Here is a 22,441-nt window from a genome sequence, read left to right as displayed (position 1 = left end):
GGTTGTTTTAACATTAAGTATAGTGGAAAGTTCACGGGAATGTGAAAAAATTCGAGTTATTGAGGTTCAACTGTGTAATAAATTACGGCGTTACTACAAGCCATGAAACTTCCATCGGTACATCTGGATTTACATAGGCCTATATCTCTTTTACATTCAAATATTGTGTCATCTTTCCAAATAATAATAATAATAATAATAATAATAATAATAATAATAATAATAATAATAATAATAATAATAATAATAATAATAATAATAATAATAATAAAACGTTACAGTCTGAGATAGATAATGAAAAGAATTTATTGTTCAAATGGAAGCTCTTAATTCATTCTACCTGCATCCTTTCCTGCCGTTTTTTAATGGTGTGATTTTACTTCTTTTTTCTTCATGTGTATTTAAATATTCCTTACTTTCAAAAGGGAGTTTTATTATAATTAAATATTATATTACTTAAAACAAGTGCAAAGAAGTTGGTATGTATTGCGTGATATTTTTCAATTATCATTGAAACCGGAACTGGTAGTAACTGGTAGTAGATTTCTACTACTTCCGATTTCAGTAGAGAGGGTAGAGTAGAGGTGGAATACGTTCTTGGGACATTTAATTGATTTATGACCGTTTTTCCTCTATAGCGATGAACGTTAAAACCAGAAGTGCTTGATTTATGTCGCTTCCGGTTTGGATAGACAGTTAATAGAGAACATGATACCTATTCTTAGAACGCTAAATTATCTTTAGAAAACCATTCTTACTCTCTTTTATCGCTTTTACTATATTAAAACCGGAAGTTGTGTTAGATTCTAGTTCCGGTCTAGTAGAGAGTTGAGGAAGGAGATAAAATGTATTGCTGGGACGCTCAGTTGATTGCAGAATACCGCTTCTCGCTGTATATATATTACCCTTTTTTCTCTGTATTCATCAACGTCAACACCGGAAATGGTATATTTCTACCACTTCCGGTAAATGGATCACCTCCAAAAAGGAACTCGATTCCGTATTTTTGACCTGCTACATCGTAGCCAAAATTGATTGTTATCCCTCAGGTATTTTTTTGACATTCTTTGTCTCCAGGATAGGCGGACGGACGTGACAAGTTTAGTATACAAATTAGAATGAAATCTTTCACTTCAACATCCCAGGATTATTCCTGTTAGGCTAAAGGAGACGGATGATTAAGGCAAGTGAATGATGATGGCAAAATATAGAACTGGCAGAATCTTAAAAACCTTAGTGGGTGGTAATCGGAACTGTCCGAACAATCATATCCTCTTACTATGACATTGCAACTTAACTTATGTTCAACGACGTTACCATAGCTTTGGTCCCCATTACACTGTGATTAATGGCTTACACATGTGGGTTCTTTCTTTCTATATAGAGGAGGGGGAAATAAACAAACACTGACCAACTTGCCTACATATATATTCCTTCTCAATGGAAGAAGAAATATTCTGTTGAAAGCAGGTTGAAAGTGTCAAATAACAAAGCAACATCAAGCACTCGGAATTTCCAGACTACTTTTTTCTTCGCCAAAACATTTAAGACATTCCATTCCTTATTCATGTGACGGAGAAGATAAGCTTTTGCTCACCCCCTATTTTCGCCGAGAGTTGCCGTCCAGTTCGGGTTTTGTTCCTCTCCAAAGGAGGAAGGAACATTTTTCCACTCAAAGTATCAAATTACAAAACAACACAAACCATTCGGAGTTTCTGCGCCCATTTTTTTCTTTTTCGCCAAAACCTTTCTCAAGTGACAGAGAGGAATACGCACTCCTCTGGTCGAGAATTGTCAGCTAGCTAGAATTTCTTGGCAACACCGGATTTCGGAGAAAATATCTGTTTCACTACCATGTAGTAGGAGGAGAAGGTTAATAGGTCAATTTTCCATACATCCCCCCAAGGTTTTTAAGATGTTGTGGAACGAAACGGGAATAGCCTGAGCAAATCCACGAACACGATGTTGTCCACCACAAACTTACTTGGGTGGGTATCGAACCAGGAACCCCATACACCAGAGGTAAACGCTCTTCCACTGAGCGAACGTGCAAAATATACAAAAGAGTTTTGGTAAAACGAATTCTTTTAAAATATGTACTAAAACTTATAATACTTTCTCATGTAAGTGAATGAGTAGTAAAACAAAAATTGTGGATGTACTATTCGACATCCTTAAATATTCACTTTCCGTTTTCACACACACAAAAATAAGATTGTCTTATTTCTATAAATTGCTGGACTAAAAATATAAAGTGGCAGTAGTACAATCTATATTATTAAGCAAAAACTGTAGTCTACATTTTACATAAAGTGTATATTCCCTAAATTTTTGCGCCTTAAATTCGTGTTAGAGCAGATTATTTTTCCCTTGCTGAGAGTTTCTTTCATGAAACCCTCAATCTGTGTCACCTCATTGTATGAGATTCCTATCTTTATGAGAGTCCTGAACAACAGAGCCACTTCAAAATGTATCTTCGATCACCATTGTATTTTTTTTTTTATTATAAGTGCAGCATGAAATCTTTAGTCATCAAAAAAAAAAGTTGATATTTTATCTCGCGTGGAACGATTATGATATAATTTTTGAAGAAAATATACTCAAAATACTTCCGTTTATAAAATCAGTACTATAAGAAGATTATAGCGAATATATGTACAGAATATAGTTACAAGGATTTTATCTTTCTTTTGTGGTTCCAGCATATTATACACTTACCTCTTTAGAACATGCAGTTGCATGTTTGCAGCTTTGCATACTTAATGCTATGTGAAGTAAATATTGATATCGCATTTTATATCATCTTTCTTGGACCACATTTAGTATTGTGTTAAATATCCTGCAAACAGGGATGCCTCGCAATATTTTTTCTAAAGGGGGAGGGGTAATAGGAACATGACCGATACACAATTGCAGTCGCGAGTGCATACATACCTTGATACGCTTATGGATGTAATATTTCATATTAAACAATTACAGTTGGACCTCGATAACGAATTTTTTCGCATTCCCTTGAACTCTTCATAATACTCAATGTTAAAATAATATCTATAAGTCGTATGTTTAAAAACAAGAATTTTAGGAATGGTCCAAGAAAATTAGATCAAAAGATTGCAATCTTGGCCAAGAATTGTAGGAATGATCCAAAAAATGCATCAAAAGATTGTAGATATTTGAAAAGCAAAGAATCTATATACTAAAATGCTTGAAAAAATGAAATGAAATTTTTGAGTTTTACGTCCCACGGTTATGCCGGTTAGGCTAAAGGAGATGGTGATGATGAGTAATGAATGAAATGGTGGAATGAAGAAAGTGGGAGGAAACGGGAGAACCCCGAGAAAACCCACGCACACGGTGTTTGTCCACCACAAAGTTCACTTGGCGGGAGCAGGGTTTGAACCCGAGACCCCTAGCACCAGAGGTGAACGCTCTACCACTGAGCCACCGCGGCCCCACTAAAATGCTAGAAAAGTATATATGTATATTTGTGGACGTTTATATGTCCGACGTTTATATGCGGACAATTTTTGACAAATGATATCTCGGAATCCACATGCTCTAGAAAGATGCCGTTTTCACTGACCAATTGTAAATTTTGTGTAGATTTTTCAGTTCTAATTGAATATTTAAAAATGGCCGTTATTTCTTTAGGGGTTACATTTTTAGGGGTACACTGGAAGCATTGAAATTTTAAAAAGTAAAGCATGATATCCTATGAATTCTACATTCCAACACCACACATTTGTATATGAGGTTAATATATGTATCCGGCGTTTGTTGCATGGCCAAATGAAAAACGAAGGCTATTTCTCCAGTCTAAGATGAATCTTTATTATTTGAAATGTTTTACCCAATGAACACCATACATCAATAACATTACACGTATAATTAATTGTGTGTGTAATGTGTATTTGCTTATTAAATACTGCATACAAGAATAAAGAAAACACTGACCATAAATGAATTAGAAACTCCAACCGGGAGTAGGCTCAAATCTTGCAGATGGTGCAAGATATTGAAACAATAATCGAAAAAAATCTCCCCTTTGTGGTACCCCTTGCCGATTTTTATCAAGACGCCCTTCTCTTGTGTCTATAAATGGACATGTACAGATGTTGTGAGGAATGACAAGGATATTCATGCTCTTATGTGAATGATGCGCTGTATAGAGAGCGTAGGTTCAGCTAGTAATAATGAAACCTGAAGAAAGTAATGAAGTGATCTTTGAGTTAACGTCTTGCGATTATGTCCTTTAGGTTAAAAGAGACGCGAATAGGAAGTGCTTAATTTGAGTGTAATGTTCCTTTTCAGCACTGAAACTCCCACCGGTTTGGCAATACTCGCACAGAACATGTGAATGAACTTCTGTGAGGAGCGGATGATAAATGCACGTGACGGCAATGATTTTAATAACAGCAGACTGAAGATGGTGGGATGAAACATGGAAGCCCCGGGAAAATTCATGAACATAATGTTGTCCGTCACACTGCTACATGGGTTGAAATCGAACCAGAAACCCTTCATACCAGAGATGAACGTTTTATCATTAAGTTACCAAAACCTTTTAATCACACATAGATATTCAATATGTAATGCATTGTGTATTTTCGGCTTAAAATTTCATATTTATTGATTTACAGGTATGTTATTAAGCATGTCAAAATTAGGCATTACTGCTGTATCCCCGGACCAATTTGAAAATCGAAAAAAGTACCAAAATGTACTGCATTCGGTTATATTTGGTTGGATTACATTACGTTACGTTAGATCACGTTATTAGGCGTGTAGTTTTACTATACAGATCCATAATATAAGTAGTAGTAGTAGTAGTAGTAGTAGTAGTAGTAGGAACGTGTTAGAAGCCCCGCAGTTGCTAGTTGGGTTCTGTTCTCGATATGAAATGGGCAAATTAAAGACTTGCCCAAATTTTTCTTGCCCCTTTTACAATCTATGGATCCGTATAGTAAAACAAGTGTACCTCTCCGCGAAATAGTCCATCCGCCTCCACATACAGTACCGCTTATAACATCAAAACCAACCAAAAAATACAACCATTTTCTTAACTTTTACTATTCCCCTTACCTGACTTTCACTCATTCTTCCTCACAAACTTAAGTAAACTCTCCAATTGACCAGGTTAATTTCCTAAAATTAGTCTGGCGATGCAGCAGTTACCTCAAAATTATGCTGTTTAGGAAATGAAATGAAATACCGTTTAAGCTAAAGGAGAAGGTGACGATGAGAACGAATGTAATGATGGAATGAAGAAAGTGGATGGAAACACAAGAACTTCAAGAAATCCAAGGTACACGGAGTTTGTCTACCACAAAGGCTAGTTGGCGCGGACTGGGATCGAACCAGGGACCTCACGCACTAGGGATGAATGCTGTACCACAGAACCACTTCGGCTCAATATGCAGTTTAGGGTTGCGCACGAAACGAAACGAGGCACACTGCGTCAAAATCGGATTTGATTTTACTAAAGTTATGGTGAAAACTTTCTTTTATTTCATTGGTAATTTGTTCAAACTAGCAGTATGTGGGTTGACTTTTACCCCTTTTGTCCTTTTGTTTTTGTCTGTTTTCAACTCCAAACAATAGCATTAGTTGGAAGAAGGTAGAAGCCAAATTTATTAAAATCAGATAAATTGTATGGAAGTTATCGTGGAACAGACAGATCCACGGATACCCACATAAATGTCAATTGAGTCGAATGATACAAGCTCATTTATGCTCGCTTCGGTTAGATTTATAGAAGATACTAAATTAAAGTAGGCTTGGGGGAAGAGAATTACATTGGAAACGAACTAAATTCTGCAAAACATAATCTACTGACCTTGTAACCTTGACCGATATAGATGATCTTTCAGTAAACCATTAATGCAACTTTCCATCGTGCAATACTTGGTGTTCCGCACCGTGCATGGATACGCGAAGAATATGACTGTGATTTGGGCATCATATGCTGAGAGAAAAAAAATATATGTGGCATATGTAAAACGTAGGTAACATGCGTAAATCATGTAGTTTTTGGACTTAACGCACAATCCTATGTAACATCCCACAGCAAACGTATAACTGAAAACGTATTTTTTTATATACGTACTTTCCGAACTGTATATAGGCGGTCAGGATCTTACATACAAATGGACGTATGTAACATGTAGCTGACGTATGAAACATATGTATACGTGTGCAATATACGAAAGACTTAGATGTTAGACGTCCAGCAGCGGTATGATGTAATATCTAAGCTGGAAAAGAGCAGTATGTAAGTAGCATGTGGATATCGTATGCTTCGTACAGGTTTCCGTAGTAAACATAAGGATTCCGTATGTGTATACAATATACCGCTGTGCGGATAACGGATTTTTCTCAGTGTACGAGCAACGAATGAATGGTGCGGATGCGGAGACATATTGTGCTTTAGAGACAGTCATTTTTCCCAACCGCCACTTACCCTCACATTCACTTAACTCTCGTATACTCATACTCATCCGTCATTACCATCAAATATTATCAATATCGTCACTTATACTCACACTTACTTGCACTTGCACTCAAATATGATAGATGTTCTCGAGTTCAGTCACTCCTTCATCTTCACTCACACTCTCAAAAAAAAAAAAAAAAAAAAATATATATATATATATATATATATATATATATATATATATATATATATATATATATATATTTCTTTCTTTCCTCGAAATGAGGTACCCATCAATAATCAATAAGGGTACCTCGATAATTAATGAGGGTACCTATCTCTGCTGATCATGTGGAATATGATTATGTTAAAAAGAGTGCAGATGTTTTAGTCGATATCGTAGCTTTATTTTGCTAGCAACCTGAAAATGTATATTTTATTAGTGGATACCCTGTATTTAAATTCTGAAGATTGAATTCAATTAGGAGTAAACTGAAAATATGAATTTCAGGTACATAGTTCTTCAATCGACTATGCCATTTATTTTATAACAGAAGTAACCGCAAGAGAGAGAAAAAAGGAACTCCCAGTCCAATGACAAGAAAGCTATTCAAGGGCATGGTCAATTGAATAAAGAGCCGTTTCTGTTGACATGCCGAAAACATAGGCAGAATCTAATCAAAGTGTTTACATGGCGGAATTACGGCATAATCAAACTTGCACACAGCATGGAAGTATTCTTTAGTGTGTCACTCTTTTAATCAGGTGACTTCGGATGATAACAATTAAGTTGATGATAGGAATGTTTCTAAGCGTCTTTCTGCAGATGTAACAGACATAGCAACGGCCTGTGCTGAACTTTGTATCCTTACATATAGAGAATGTACGTAAATATTTATTTGACATGCTGTGCACTTTTCCTGCGTTAGGTGAGATAACGAGGGGGGTGGGTTTTAATATATATATATATATATATATATATATATATATATATATATATATATATATATATATATATATATATATATATATATATATATATATATATATATATATTCACGCCTGCTACAGATTATCCGTCTCCAGCTGAAAGCAAGCACAGCTGTTTCGATATTGCTGATATCAGTTGCACTGAAACCGACTACGTAAGCTGAAACTGTGAGCAGACAGGACTAATTGAGAACTAATCACTAAATTCCATAGAAAGAGACTGATTAAGAAGCAAGCCTTGTAACTGGAGGTAGGAATTTTGGGTTCCGCCTTAAGTTTGCTTTTGAAAATTTCCCTTGTCTTGCAAAGAAAACTTAAACAAATACTAAAAACTATGTTTTCAGTACACTTTTTTGCATCTTTTCTTAACGTCAGTACCTTTTCGCACTTTTTTAAAACTTTTTTTTCTTTTTTACTTCTTTGCCAGATTTTACTTCCTATATTAATTAAACATGGAACACAGAACTGTGCAGCATCATTACTTTCACTTCAGTGTAGTCTTGTTTGAATAGGAAATAAAGGGAGATGGCAATCAAAGGTATCACCAATCGGTATTGTTGAGCGCTTTTCATCATACAAATATTTACTTATTAACCGAAGATGCAGCATCATATATATATATATATATATATATATATATATATATATATATATATATATATATATATATAATTCACTTTAACAGTTTTCCGAACTTGTACTTTAATAACATTGTGTTGTGGAAACTTGTTTAGGCAGACCTTTTAATACATCAGTGAATGTTGAGTACTTATATACGATGTAATTAGCTTTGGTGGGTACTCTGTGGATAAGTATTTGGATTTGAAATTTTTACATTTTTCTTTCTTTCTTTTCTTTTCTTTCTTTTCTTTTCTTCTTTTTTTTGTTACCAAGATGTTGCACCTGAAATTCCTAGCTCTATTTTATAACATATGAGGTAAGATCCAATTAGATATTATAACTTTTATTTTGCAGTAAATGATAGGAGCAAAGACAATCTTGTAACAATGAAAACAAGAAATGAATTCCCAGATTTCAGTCGATTTAAAGATTTCAGGTGCATTTGCAGTACAAGAAGGAATTTTCGACTATTTGTTCCTTGTTCTGGTTATATGTTTAGAAATCTACAAGGGAGAGGTCTGTTCAATATCCGGTGACATCAATAAAATATCGAGTCCTAAGCGATACAATAAATTATCAGAACATAGAGCAATATCGAAATATCGAGGAAAGTCGAAATGTGGAAAATGTCCAAAAAAATGTCCGTTCAGAAGCAAGGCTATATGAGACGTAGACCTACAGCTTAACGTGGAATTCGAACCACATAAGTTCCCAATCGAGCTCCTTAGTGACAAAGCTTTTACAGTACGCGCCTTTGGCGTGGGAGACCCGGGGTTCGATTTCCGGCGGGTACTCATGTGATTCGGATTCCACGTTAATCAATAGGTCCCGTCTCATATAGCCTTGCTGCTGAAGTGGATGTTAAATTCAACTCAACTCAACTCAATAAGTTCCCGATGGGAATCGAACCCGGGTCTTCCATGCCAAAGGCGCGTATGCTAACCTGCTTAGCCACAAGGGAGCTCAGGAGAAAAGTTGAAGTTTTGTTACAAGTTCTTGTGTAACGCCGAGGTTATCAAAGAGGGATCTAATCACGACCGCGGCTTGAATCCGCATGCAGCAGACACACAGATCATCATGTAATATCAATCCTTACAGGATATGCCGTTCCCCATTACAGTATCTCGCCTCCCAGAGAGCTGATTACAGAACTACGTCACTGATTGGTAAAAGAGAAAAAGAAATCAGAGAACTTTGACATATATAATATTGTTATATTTGTAGATAACGAAAATCAGCTTTGAATAAAGATATAATTGTACTCTCTTAACATGCATTTATAAGATAGAGATTGCCTTGTTTATATCTTTCTGTTTCGATCTGTACACGCTGCTAACTCTATTTTCAGTCACCCCCTCTTCCCTCTACTCTGTTGCTGGATATATATTATTAAAAATCGTTTAGTTACGCTACACAAGGAAATTAAAAAGTCAGAAACATAAAAAAAAAAGGCATCATTGAAAGCGCGTTTGGCTTGTTGGTGTTGCAGATAGGGAGTACGGAACTCGAATTTGCGCAGACGAAATCGATGTGGGACAGTCTGCAGTCCGCATCAATGGTTTGGTTTCTTCCCTCTGACCCGTCTTCCTCTCTCTCTCTCTCTTTCTCTCTTTCCCAGCTGTTTGGCTACTCTATTTCAAAGAGTGTGTGTGTGTGTGAAGAGAGCGAGAGCGAGAGAGAGAGAGAGAAGAATTTACAAAAAAAAACTTGTTTTAGGCGTTACGTACACAACAATTCATCCCCCCTTCGCTCTTTGTATAATGAAGACAGAAGCTGCGTGAATACAACATTGACACATCAGATAAAGTTTCCTACAAAAGAAGTATATACATGATCAGTTGTCACATTCACAAGTTAATATTTCAACTTCTACTAATATAAGATATATCAATGCCACATCAAAAGAGATATAGGCTTATTTATTCATGGTTTTCCGTTAAATTTAACGTTATGAAGAAGTATTCAAGTTACATAAAGTTTGAAGTTTATAGCATTAATATGTGTTTCTTTTTAAGTTGTCCTGCATCTTTAAACAGTATAGTTTTGTATTTATGGTAGTTTTCCTGAAGTTTATTGCTATCCAACTTGCATTTGTAACATTAATCATGATCATGGTATTGCGTGATATATTAAGAAAAACCGGTTTTTCAACTTGTATAAAACACTCTTCAGTTGACGCCCTGTGTTTTATGATTGCTTCTGTGGTTCGGGTCCAAAATTCGCCTTAAGAGTACCACTTTGATGTGTTCATGACTGTTTTCACACAACTTCATTAAAAAAATAGTCAAACGATCCGAGAAGTGGACAACAATTGGTCCAACCCTATACATTCGGTTATCTGGAAAGAAATAATGAGAAATAAATGGAATGGTGGAATGAAGGAAGCGGAAGGAAATAGCAGAATCCCGAGAAAACCCACGAACGCGTTATTTGCCCACCACAAGGTCCATTTGACGCGAGCTAGGATCGAACTAGGGACTCCACACACTGGGGACCCCACTCTATCACTGAACAACCGTCCCCCTATCTGGAAAGAGATCATGAGAAAATTGTCGAAAATTTGAAATTCAATGACCGAGCCACTTCAAATTTTCGAACGTATCTTCTATCAGAAAGACAACACCCTCTACCACTATGGTCTAGCCAGATATCCTAATTCAGCATTAATATTAATACTTTACAGTCCACCGAAAGCTCTGAACGACCAGATGTTTTTACTTGGGTGACATGTAGCCAATGTATCAAACCCTTTTACCGAGAATGGTATCAGTGATAACTTCAGAAAATACAAGCCTGAGGAAAATTTTCCTTTGGAGCTATGACATTCCCCTTGTGCTCAATATCTCCGCTTATGCTCAATGTCAGTTACCAGCACTTATGCAGTACTATTTTTCAGTCCCGCAGAATAACTTCTGAAGTCACCACTGAGCAGGGTCCAAAAATCATCAGAATTAGAAATAGACACTCAACATTCAACTACATAGTAGCCTCTTGAAATATGTATTAATAGATGTGACAATCCCTTGAAAGTCTTAGGGGCAACCAACTCAAATTTTATCATTCTTCCTTCTAAATTTGCCTTTCCCCCTAAATTTACCATTGTCCCTTAAAGTTGCCATTCCCCCTAAATTTACCACTCTCCCCAAAATTTACTATTCTGTCCCTAAATTTACCATTCTCCCCCTAAATTTACAATTCTTGTTCCCAAATTTACGATATTTCCCTAAATTTATCATTCTTTCTCTCCAAATTTACCACTCTTGCCCCCAAAATCTACCATTATATCCCCAAATTTAGCTATCTGCCGCCAAAATTTACCATTCTGCTCGCTAATGTTCCTTCCTCCTGAAAGTTTATAATTCTCAAGTTTCATTGTGCCATTTTCATTGAATAATTATGTTTTCCCAAATATTATCATGGGCATAAATTTCGCCCTAAAACCCGTCTTGGCACCCGAGTACTACAGCAAAATTTGTTTTTAGCGCTAAGTACGATAACATACAATTATTGAGCCATTTAAACCAGCTTTAGCCAATGGAAAATTCACATGAATATATATATATATGTTTAACATGTTTCATGTGAACTTAATGTTGTGGCTAAGATCTCGAAATCTTACTTTGTTAGACTTTTATTTAAAAGAGAATTTGAAAAAAAATAAATATAAAAAAATACTCTAAAATTTTCGAAGACCTCACACCAATACCAATTAATTCAATTTTTAAATATATATGTACTTTGTAAAGAAACATTTGACAGTATAAGGGACTTGAAGTTTCCTGAACTCACGTAATATATTTCTTGTTAACAATCTTTTATTATTTCCATATGTACTTGTTCTAGTTAAATAAAAATTCCTATCCCTTTTTCTCTCTCTGTGTATATAAAATTTTTGCGCGAATGAGCTTCATCGCAGAAACTCTACTTTAAAAAAAAGCTAAGTCAAATGTCAACACATGTCCAACAAAGTCGTCAAACTTCACAAATAAGAAGAAAGCAGTATTACTGTGCTTATCCTGTAGTGCAGGCAACCCATTCTACAGCTTTGAAAATTTGTTGCAGATGCATCAGGCAAAAATAGTGAAACGAAAGCAAAAGTTTTAAATTTCGCTAGCATATACGCTAAGTTCAGTTCACAAGGTAATCAAGTCCAATTTTAGTCATTTTGGTCAATTTCACCTTTAACATTGCATCTGAAGCTTCTTTGAGAACTTAAAAAAGCTATCAAATGGGTTGGCCTTCTTTCAAATGGCCTTCTTGCAGAACTTGAAGATTCATGTTCAGATATTGTAAATAACTCTTATAATGGAAAGAAAAGTAACTTTTCCATGTACTTTAGCGTATCGTATAAACTATATCGTCGCATGAGAGCCAGAGGAACGTAACTCCATTTTCGTAGGTTTATAGACGAGAGGACAAAAATATTATTTTCTTAGAAAGTTGTGTTTTAATAAGATGGTAATTGAGCTACATTACAACAGATGATCGACAAGGAGAACAGATGGCGTTCCGTTCCGTTTACACCAACACGGGCTTTCAAAATTGGGTCCAAGCATGAAGAAAACGAAAACCACATTTTTGGAGTTACGCTCCTCTGGTTCTCATGCCATGATATCTTCTTTTTTGGATCAAAAGATCCAACATATTTCAATCAAAAATTTTCTTGTAGACCTTATATCTGGAGAACTACATATAGTGTAGCCAAACCTAAACTATCATTAACTCAGTATGATATGCTTATTCCGTAGAAAATACGAGAACTCGATTTAGGGGCCTTCAAAAAAAATTTGTGGCCCCTGAACCAAAAACTAATTATTGGCCAAGATCGCAATCTTTTGATCCATTTTTTTATCATTCCTAAAATTCTTGGCCAAGATCGCAATCTTTTGATTCATTTTTTGGAACATTCCTAAAATTCTTGGCCAAGATTACAATCTTTTGATCCATTTTTTGGATCATTCCTAAAATTCTTGGTCAAGTTCGCAATCTTGTGATCCATTTTTTGGATCATTCCTAAAATTCTTGGCCAAGATCGCAATCTTTTGATCCATTTTTTGGAACATTCCTAAAATTCTTGGCCAAGATTACAATCTTTTGATCCATTTTTTGGATCATTCCTAAAATTCTTGGCCAAGATCGCCGTCTTTTGATCCATTTTTGGATCGTTCCTAAAATTTTTGGCCAATATCGCAATCTTTTGATCCATTTTTTGGATCATTCCTAAAATTCTTGGCCAAGATCGCAATCTTTTGATCCATTTTTTTATCTTTCCTAAAATTCTTGGCTAAGTTCGCAATCTTTTGATCCGTTTTTTGGATCATTCCTAAAATTCTTGGCCAAGATCGCAATCTTGTAATCCATTTTTTAGATCATTCCTAAATTCTTGTTTCTTACTTCTTTGGTAATTGGACTCAATTTACTTGTGTTTTGAACGCCCTATACATTGTCTTTCCAAGTATATATTGGTAACTATGTCGTTATAAATATTTGTTACACTTTTTTTCAGTTAGTGCATCTACATTAGCATTTTATGGCATTCTATTACTGTTTCATTTCTTAGAGAAGATATTCTCTCTACAGGATTTATTCTTATTTACGATATCCATAAAAATGTTGTGCTATTACGTGTAGATTATATTAGAAGTTTCTGTAATCTAAATTTCTATCCATGTAAATCCATGTGTAAAATATTTAAGAAAATGAACCCAGTATTCGAAAAGTTTAAGGAAGCTTGGATTAACTCATAGTAACACGCTACAATTCCATTAAATTCCTACAAATGAAAGGAGAATATCTTGTTCGGATCCTGGGTTACCCAGAAGACGGGACAAAATTTTCGTGACGAAATACGAGACGAGACAAGAGCACTTTCCGTTAAAACAGAACACTTTCCTGGACGAGACCACTTTCCCGACACTTTTTCGAGACAACACAGCTTCAACTCATGGTTCGTAGGCAACCCTATTCTTGTTAGATCAACTCATAAACACAACTTTGTTGTTGAGAGGGAGTCGAAATCATGCAAACAAAGATAAATACAAACAAGAATCTATCAAATATAGCACTAAATCAGAGTCCTCCAACCTTTGCACCTTCATATCTCTAATAAGGGAATTAGAATCTTGGGGAAGCTTGGAGTTTTCGCAATATTTATGATTTATTCCTTCAAAATCTTACTCCAAAATTCTGCGGTACACTGGTTGAGAATCATTGCATTAAGCTGTCACGAATATAAAGACAAAGCGACCAATATTTCTGTAACTATTGTCTTTTAAATCCATATCGACTAAAATAAACCTTCCTACTACAATGTTCTTCCATTACGCTAAAGTACTTCATTTACGAATTCTGCCTTTTATCGCGTTTGCTAACGTTACGGTTAATTTTAGATGTATTGTTTTGATAAATGTGGTTCATATATAACGTATATATGGCCTAATGGATTTGTCCTACTCCTACGCTGTAAACCATATTCCTACTGACATAGTTACATGTTTCTTACTGTGCTTACATTTACCGCAGCATGCGATCAGGTTGTGATTGCGCTATCTGCAGCTAATGAATATGAAATAAATGAGTGTACCTACATAAACTAGGGCACAAATATTTAATTCTTTTCTACTCTTACTGCTAGAGATACTGTACGAGTTTGTAAAGAAGACTAAATGTATATAGAGGAGATTCGAACAGGTGAAGGGGCTAGGGTCACATTTTGAGAAGCTAAGTAATCTACATTTATATATGGTCTTTGTGGTGGTGGGTTTGTTGTCCGATGGAGGCTTAAAGCATCGATATTAACTTATAACCACTACTCTGTTACGTCGTCTTCAAATCAAGTATCAAAATTAGATTAGGATTAGAATTAGGATTAGATTTCTCGGCTTTCGGCATCTATGGTCATATTAGTAATCTACCATGAGTGATAATGTCCCTCGGTGATCACACTTCTCGGAGAATTGGAGAGGAAGCAAGGGATGGAAAAGGAAGGAAGCGGCTTGGCACCATTATGTTAGGTACCATGTTGGCATTTGCCTGGTGTGGATGAGGATAACTCAGGAAAATCTCAGGTTGGCTCACCTGAAAAAGCTTTTACATGTTTTCAACCGAGTGTAATCACAGCGAATCGAACTCGGGACTACTCGCACCGAAAGTGGCTTTAGGATTGAAGTACAGCTCAGGTTACTTTATTATTTTAGCCTTGTTCCTATCTGGTGCCCTGTGCAGTTTGTAACAAGATACATCATAATCTAGAACGTGTACCAGAGAGTGGGTCAAATGTCAGGAGGATTAAATTTTGAGCATGGCCTACCGCTTGTTGTGGGAATAGAGATCCTCCGTGCCATAGTGGATAAGTCTCTATGTAGATTGTTTTACAAATATTAGATATGTACATACGCATCATCATCAACATCATCATAGGTTTTCTGCTATTATTAGCATATCACTAGCCACAAACTGATATGCCTCCGTGCATTACGATCTTCAGCTAATTTCTTCGTCTTGCCTTGATTTCTGTTTTAATATCGTCCATCAACTGCAGACTCTTATGCCCCTCCCTCTCTTTCCTTCCACTGTACCCTCTAGTGCGTATTTTATAATGGGTTCCCTTCTCAACCAATGTCCCAACCAGTTTCTCTTCCCATTCCTAATCAGATCTAAGATGCTCCTTTCTCTTCCACTGTTTCTAACACATTCTCATTCGTTTTTCGTTCGGCCTAACTAATTTTCTCCATTCTTCTCCACACTAACATTTTGAAAGTCTACTTTTTAAAATCATTTCCATGTTTCTGTCCCATAGAGTACAATATTCAACTAAAAATAGACTTTTCTTCTTAATAAATGCTTCTTTCGCCATTCTTACCTTTAATTTTATTTCACATTTACTTGTCTTCACTAATAAAATAGTACTACCTAGGAATCGAAAAAGGCATGATATATACAGTAATGGTAAAGTAAAACCACTTATTTTTCCTATAGCTAATGAACTTTCCCTTATTCCAATTTTAAGCTTGCTACTTATATTCGAGCATTGTACCTTTTTTTTCGATCTGTGAATGTTAAACTGTAACTTTTATTTGAGTCATTACACTATTCTAACTACTGTATGTATAAAACTACATGAAGTGACATAAAATAACGGGTAATTCCGGTTGAGGTGGAAAGTTGAAATTTGGCATGATTTTAGCTTTTTGGGATTAACTTACAGAAAAGTTGCTAAAAGTGAATATTTTTAATTTTTAGAGGGTCTTAAAGGGGAATGAAGAAATTCTCCTATGTTATTTATATGGGTCTTTTTTGGACCTATAATTTCATGTTTTAGGTACTTGGAATTGGAATAAAAACTTGAAATGCGGTATGTTTGTACGTTTTCCATACGATTATTTAACAAAATCACTAAAAATAAAAATTTCCAACATAGAGGGTTTTATAGGGAACTGAAAAATCTTCCCCGTAGGGATGCGCACGAGACAAAATTTGTGGCTGTCTTGTCTCGAAAATGTGCTGTAAAAGTGATGTCTCGACTCGAAAAATGTATATTTCTCTATTGGAAGAGCCGTGTCTCGACTCGAATTTTGTGAGGGAAATCCTGCCTCGACTCGTCTCGTGCGCATCCTTACTTCCCCGTGTTGTTTATATGGGACGTCTACAATCGAAAATTATTGGTCACTTCCTGTGGGGCTACAATGATTATATTTGGCTTCATTGTAGATTTTCGGGATTAATCCACAGAAAAATTGCCAAAAGTGAACATTTTTAAGTTTTAGGGGGTCTAAAGGGGTTTATGAAAAGGACGGAACATTCTGTATGTCGTTCCTTGCCAATAATAATTCATTTTTTATTTACTTAAGTAGATTGTTTGTTTATGTGTACCCTGTATGTGTAAAATATACATTGTTAACTTGCAGTTTGTATCTCTTTTTATTGTTGTCTTCTAACGGTAACACAAGAACCTCACGATTACGCGCATACTACTTTTAAACACACTTCTTTATCAAAAATAAGTTAGTTCTGCCGTGCATCCAGGCTTTGTAGTTTTTATACATTCTTCCACATGAGCTGTAGCAACCATGTGAAACAAAATAGCTACGTTACTTTTATTAAGTCGTTTATTTCCTTGGTCTTGAAAAACTACGCTGTATACGGAGTGTTTTTGGTGTACCTGAGGGGAAAGATATCTCTACTTTCTTTCAAATAAAGCCGAAAACAAATATTTGAACTCGCGTACAATGTCCGTAAAGATAGCAGTCGATAACATGTGCTGGATTTCAGAAACAAAAGGTTCTGTTTGCATTGTAGTTTTTTCTTCTTTTTATTTTAAAGGAAGATATTCCTTACCTTCAGACAGTCTGTTTCCAAAAATTAGATATATTGCTTGTAACATGAATGAAATTCGGAGAGGGCATATAGTAGTGCGATTGTGTTCCAAATATGTTAGTTATATTTTGTTTGTTAGCTTCTTTTTAGAAAAGCGCTTACAAGTTAACTCTATAGTTCTTCAACAATATTTCATAGATTTTAGCACCAAATTAAAGGACGATTAATAACATGAAGTTGATCATTCAGAAAACATTATTTAGTTAAAAAAAGAAAAAAGAAAAGAAAGAAAAAGAAAAGAAAGAAAAGAGAAAAGAAAAAAAGAAAAGAAAGAAAAAAGAAAAGAAAAATTTGTTTCGTTTACTTCTTTTCTCTATCCTAATCCATTGTAACTTTGTAACTAGTAAATCCGCACTGAGATAAAAATCACTCTTCTTTGATTTTGTTTCGCAAATTTTTAATTATAAGTGTTATTAGTTTTACAACAGAGTTATAGTGACAGCGAGGGCTCGTGAAGCCGGGGCTCTACACCAATCTTAGATCTGCTTTGTTCCACGTGTGATGCAGCGAAAGAATTCGATACGATTCGTAAAGCTACCTTCCGAACGCAACAGCAGGAAGTGCTCCAACAACGTTGCCGAAGTTCGAAGACATGGCAAACGAGCGAAAAAAAATTATAATTCGAACACTGACAATTATTCGAATTAAGTGATAACAATAATAATAGCAAAAATATGAAACAACAAAAATATAAATAAAACGTAACTTATCAGCAATCCGACAACAATACCCTCAGGACATGTTCTCTGTATCGCACAAGAGACGACTCTGTCAAAATTTCATGGATGGTGGATGATGACCGAGACATACTTCGCGTTCTATTGGGTGGTGAAATTGGTAGAACTACATCAAGCCTTACGATTCCTTGCGACTATTATAATCAACCGTTTCAGCACTTACTTTTCTATTGCTCTAATTAACGTCTAATATCAGTTTGTTTCCGTTCTAACTAGCATTTAGAGAACTTTTTGGACAAAGCTTTGACTCGAAATTTTATAGTCCATAACTCTGGAACCAAAGGTCTGCACGCAATGATATTTTATTTGCGTACAAAATTCGTCAAGGTCTACCGTATCATGCAAAGTTTGGTCAAAATCAGAGGTAGGCTGCATTGCTGTATCTACCGGGGAAGTACGGGAATGTCTGCTTGCAGCAAATGGACAACATCACCTCTAGAAACCAATAGTGTACAGCGTACGGTAGAAACTACTCCAGGCGTTCTAGAGTTCCGGCATGGGAGGCATTGGCATGGAGGGTCGGAGGAGGATGACTTATAAAAGTAATCCAAAACTACCGATATTAGTGTGTAATCTATAGTTTTCGTTGTTCTGAAATGAATAGTGACACATCCCGATATCGTTTCAAGTCCAAATTCATTCTCCATAAGCATCTGCAGGTGAGAGGTGGGAATAAGAAGTAGATGCAATATAAAATAGTCTAAAACGATTAATGTGAATGTCAAATCTATAGTTTTCAGGCTTGATGAGATGAATAGTGACACTCTTAATACCGTTTAAGTTCAAGTTCAGCCTCATCGGCTTGGGATGTGAAGGGGTTGGGGTTGGAAGGAGTGTTATTACGGATTTTTATTACACTCTTTCACTGAAATGCGTATTCTAAAGGGGGAAAGAGGGTTCAAATACTGTCCACAAACCTATTCTACTTGTGCAAAGAATAGATGTTTTAGTTAGTTCAGTGTAAATACAGTTTCAGGAAAGAAATAAAAGGATGTAGATGCCGAAAAATATTGATTTTTCAGATTTGTCCAAGAATGAGCACTAGTAATTAATGAGTAATTTGACGATACACGAGAAGCAGAACTCGTACGAAATGAAATATTTAAGTTTTAGATCCCACGGTTATGCCGGCTAGGCTAAAGGAGACGGCGATGATAAATAAAATAGCGAAATGAAGAAAGTGGGAGGAAACGGGAGAATCCCGAGAAAACCCATGCACAAGGTGTTTGTCCACAAAGTTCACTTTGCGCGAGCTGGGATCGAACCAAGAACCTCGTGCACAGAGATGAACGCTCTACCACTGAGCTGCCACGGCCCGCAATCGACTAAAAAAAATACCATGACAAAAAAGAAAAGTTGAGAATCACTACTCTACAATATATAAACAAAATAATTTATACAAGTAAGTTTTGTTTCACTTACAAAACATGAAACTACAATTGCAGTGTTCCACTAAATACTGAATTCCTTCCAAATATAAAACTTTTTGTTGAGACGTTATTGTGGTATGTGTATGTGTAGAACTGGAAACTCGTTCTTATTCTGCCCTGCCCGCTGGTCTAGTGGCTAGCGCGTATGCCTTTGGTGCATGTGGTCCCGGGTTCGTTTCCTGGTAGGAGAGCATTAAAAATTAAACGTATTACGATGATTCGCATTCCACCTTAAGCTGTAGTTTCATCTCTGTAGCCTCGATGCTGAAAAGAGACTTTAAACTTACAACAAACAAAGAAACAAATCGTGCTTACTCTTACATGTACTATTATCATTTCACGTAAGACAGTGGCTTTAGTTTGTTCAATCCATTTTATAATAATAATAATAATAATAATAATAATAATAATAATAATAATAATAATAATAATAATAATAATAATAATAATAATAATAATAATAATAATAATAATAAAGCTAAACTTCCTGGCTCTACAGTGGCTTCCTGGCACACCAAGAGTTCTGGCTTATCAGGGCACACATTCAGCTGAATGATGTATAGTCAGTGCTTTGATTCCAGACACTATTTTTCTTGCGAGCTCCTTCGTGGCTAAGCGGTTAGCGTACGTACCTTTGTCGTGGAAGAGCCGGGTTCGATTCCCGGCGGGAACTCATGGGTTCAGATTCCACGTTAATCAGTATGTCCACGTCTCATATTGCCTCGCTGCTGAGAAGGACGTTAAACTCAACATCAACTCAACCATTTCTCTTGCTTTCTAGACTGAAGTCCTCTACTTTTTGTACCTCATGGTGGGATGCTGGGACCAGCGGGTATTAAACCTTCCTTAATCAAGATATTGTTGCAGCCAGTGCAGCAGCCGGCCTCCGGGCCAGTTCCACCCATTGAATCCTTTTATCCGGCCCACTTGACCCTTTATTGAAAGAGTATTTCTTACATAATCTCTTAAACTGAACTGATTTTTTCCCCCTGGATAACTGATACCCACCTTGAAAATATTCTCCGCACTGGAACATACAACGAACCCCCGAACATTGAGAGACTAATCCAAAACATAAAAGGTCAAATGTCCCATTAAAATGGTAAATAAATAGATTTTTGTCTGCTTTTCTTTATTAAATAAATATGTTGGTTACTGTTATAACAGATTTTGTGTCCCTGTGGTATTAATGTATGATGAAAGAGTTTCTCCACTGAATACGTACGGTCCTCGATGCCAGTAAATCCTTTTTTATTGGGCCAACCTGCACATGCTTGTATTATGCGAAAAAAGTAAAAAACATATTACGGATATGTATACCTGAAATGATATGAAATTCGGAGCTTGAAATCAGTCCCTTGATAGAATTACGGATATGTTACTGGCTGGGTCAATACTGAAAATTCAGTCCCCGCACCGAAAGTCGAACCGGGCTCCATGTACAGGAAAGCCTCGTGTGCTAAGTATCTAGTGACACAGAAGCATCAATACATTTAGCAATCGAACCAAGTAAACTAAGTCGAGTCTAGAGTCGAGTTCACACACTTTCTTATATCACCAAGTATTGATATGTTTATTGATCTAAGGCAACTGAATATTTTATTGTAGTGTTCTATATACATATGAATGTATCGAAGGAGGTGACACTGCAGGAGGACATAGAAAGAGACAGGGAAGAGTTTGCTCCGCAGGGAAATGTAATGAAGAACCAGAAGTAGTACTTCAGAAAAAGAGGTGAAAAAAAAATGAGGAAATACGTGTTTGTTTGTATTTCTGTGTGTGTTCGCCTGGTCCGGTCAGACATTTCCTTAACGATGTGTAGAAAAGAGGATCGTGACCCAATGTCCATAATATCTACGCGGGCGGCCATTCCTCCCCGTTCCCCTCCAGCTTCTCAGCGCGACTTTCACTGCAGGTAGCCGCTCAACGTGATCAGGGTACGGAATCCACTAAATGAAAAGAACCGCCACACATTGGCACGGCGTTATTCCATTCTCGTGATGAATAAATCCAGTTAACAATACATATTTGAGAGACAGATAGAGTGCATTCGATGAAAACTCAAAACACATTTACACTACATTAAAAAAAAAAATAAATAAATAAAATAAAAAATAAAATTGGTGCAAGGAACAAAGGGTACTCAGAATGACTTCATTATATTATGTTGCTCCTCACATTCCTCGTAACAGAGATATCATTGCATGTATACGATTTTTAGTTTAACTTCTTCTATGTGGGAGGGCTCAATTATTTTGACAGGAAATAAGAGTGTAGTACGTACAGTATATTATACATCTTAAGGATGGAAAATAAACAATCTACAGGAGGTAAATACGTAACAAACGATTGTTTCTTGTCAGGGTATTATTTCGAATAATAGTTGTTGTATCTAAACCTCCATATATATGAATAGATTTTTCTTTTATTATTGAAGAGTGTTCAAAGAATGTTAAATACAAAATCTTTGATCTGAAATCTCTTGATTTAACGTCTACGGTTCCGTCTATTAGGGAGGTGCACCTCAACCTGGGGGGTCGGTACCCTTAAGGAGATCGCGAGAGTAAGGAATGGAGAGGTTCGCTAAGGGAGGTGAAAAAAGATAAATGTAATTAGAATCTAGTATTTTTAAAGATTATTTTGAATTTATTATTTCGATAAGACATGTTTTTATTTCCACATTTATTGTCAAATATATATCAAAGTATATTAAACAAATAAAGAATCTTAAAAAGAAACGGGTGAAAAACTGTATTGAAATACAGGAAGAATAGAAGTACAACAAAAACTGCATATTGAAATAAAATTCAAAATGAAGGCTAGGGTGAAATGTAAGCCTGGTTTGATATCAGTAA

At 35.9% G+C, this 22,441-nt stretch overlaps 1 protein-coding gene across 3 annotated transcripts in view; it reads left to right on the top strand.

The window, feature by feature from the left end:
- Nucleotides 1–22,441, top strand: part of LOC145681096 (protein kinase C-binding protein NELL1-like) — a 434,908-nt gene that overhangs the window by 7,557 nt on the left and 404,910 nt on the right. The window lies entirely within an intron of this gene.

Source organism: Thermobia domestica, chromosome 3 (genome assembly GCF_964235325.1).
Source record: "Thermobia domestica chromosome 3, izTheDome1.hap1.1, whole genome shotgun sequence".
Taxonomy (NCBI): domain Eukaryota; kingdom Metazoa; phylum Arthropoda; class Insecta; order Zygentoma; family Lepismatidae; genus Thermobia; species Thermobia domestica.
Note: the sequence above shows the minus strand (reverse complement) of the source record. Positions and strands in the feature narration are given on the sequence as shown.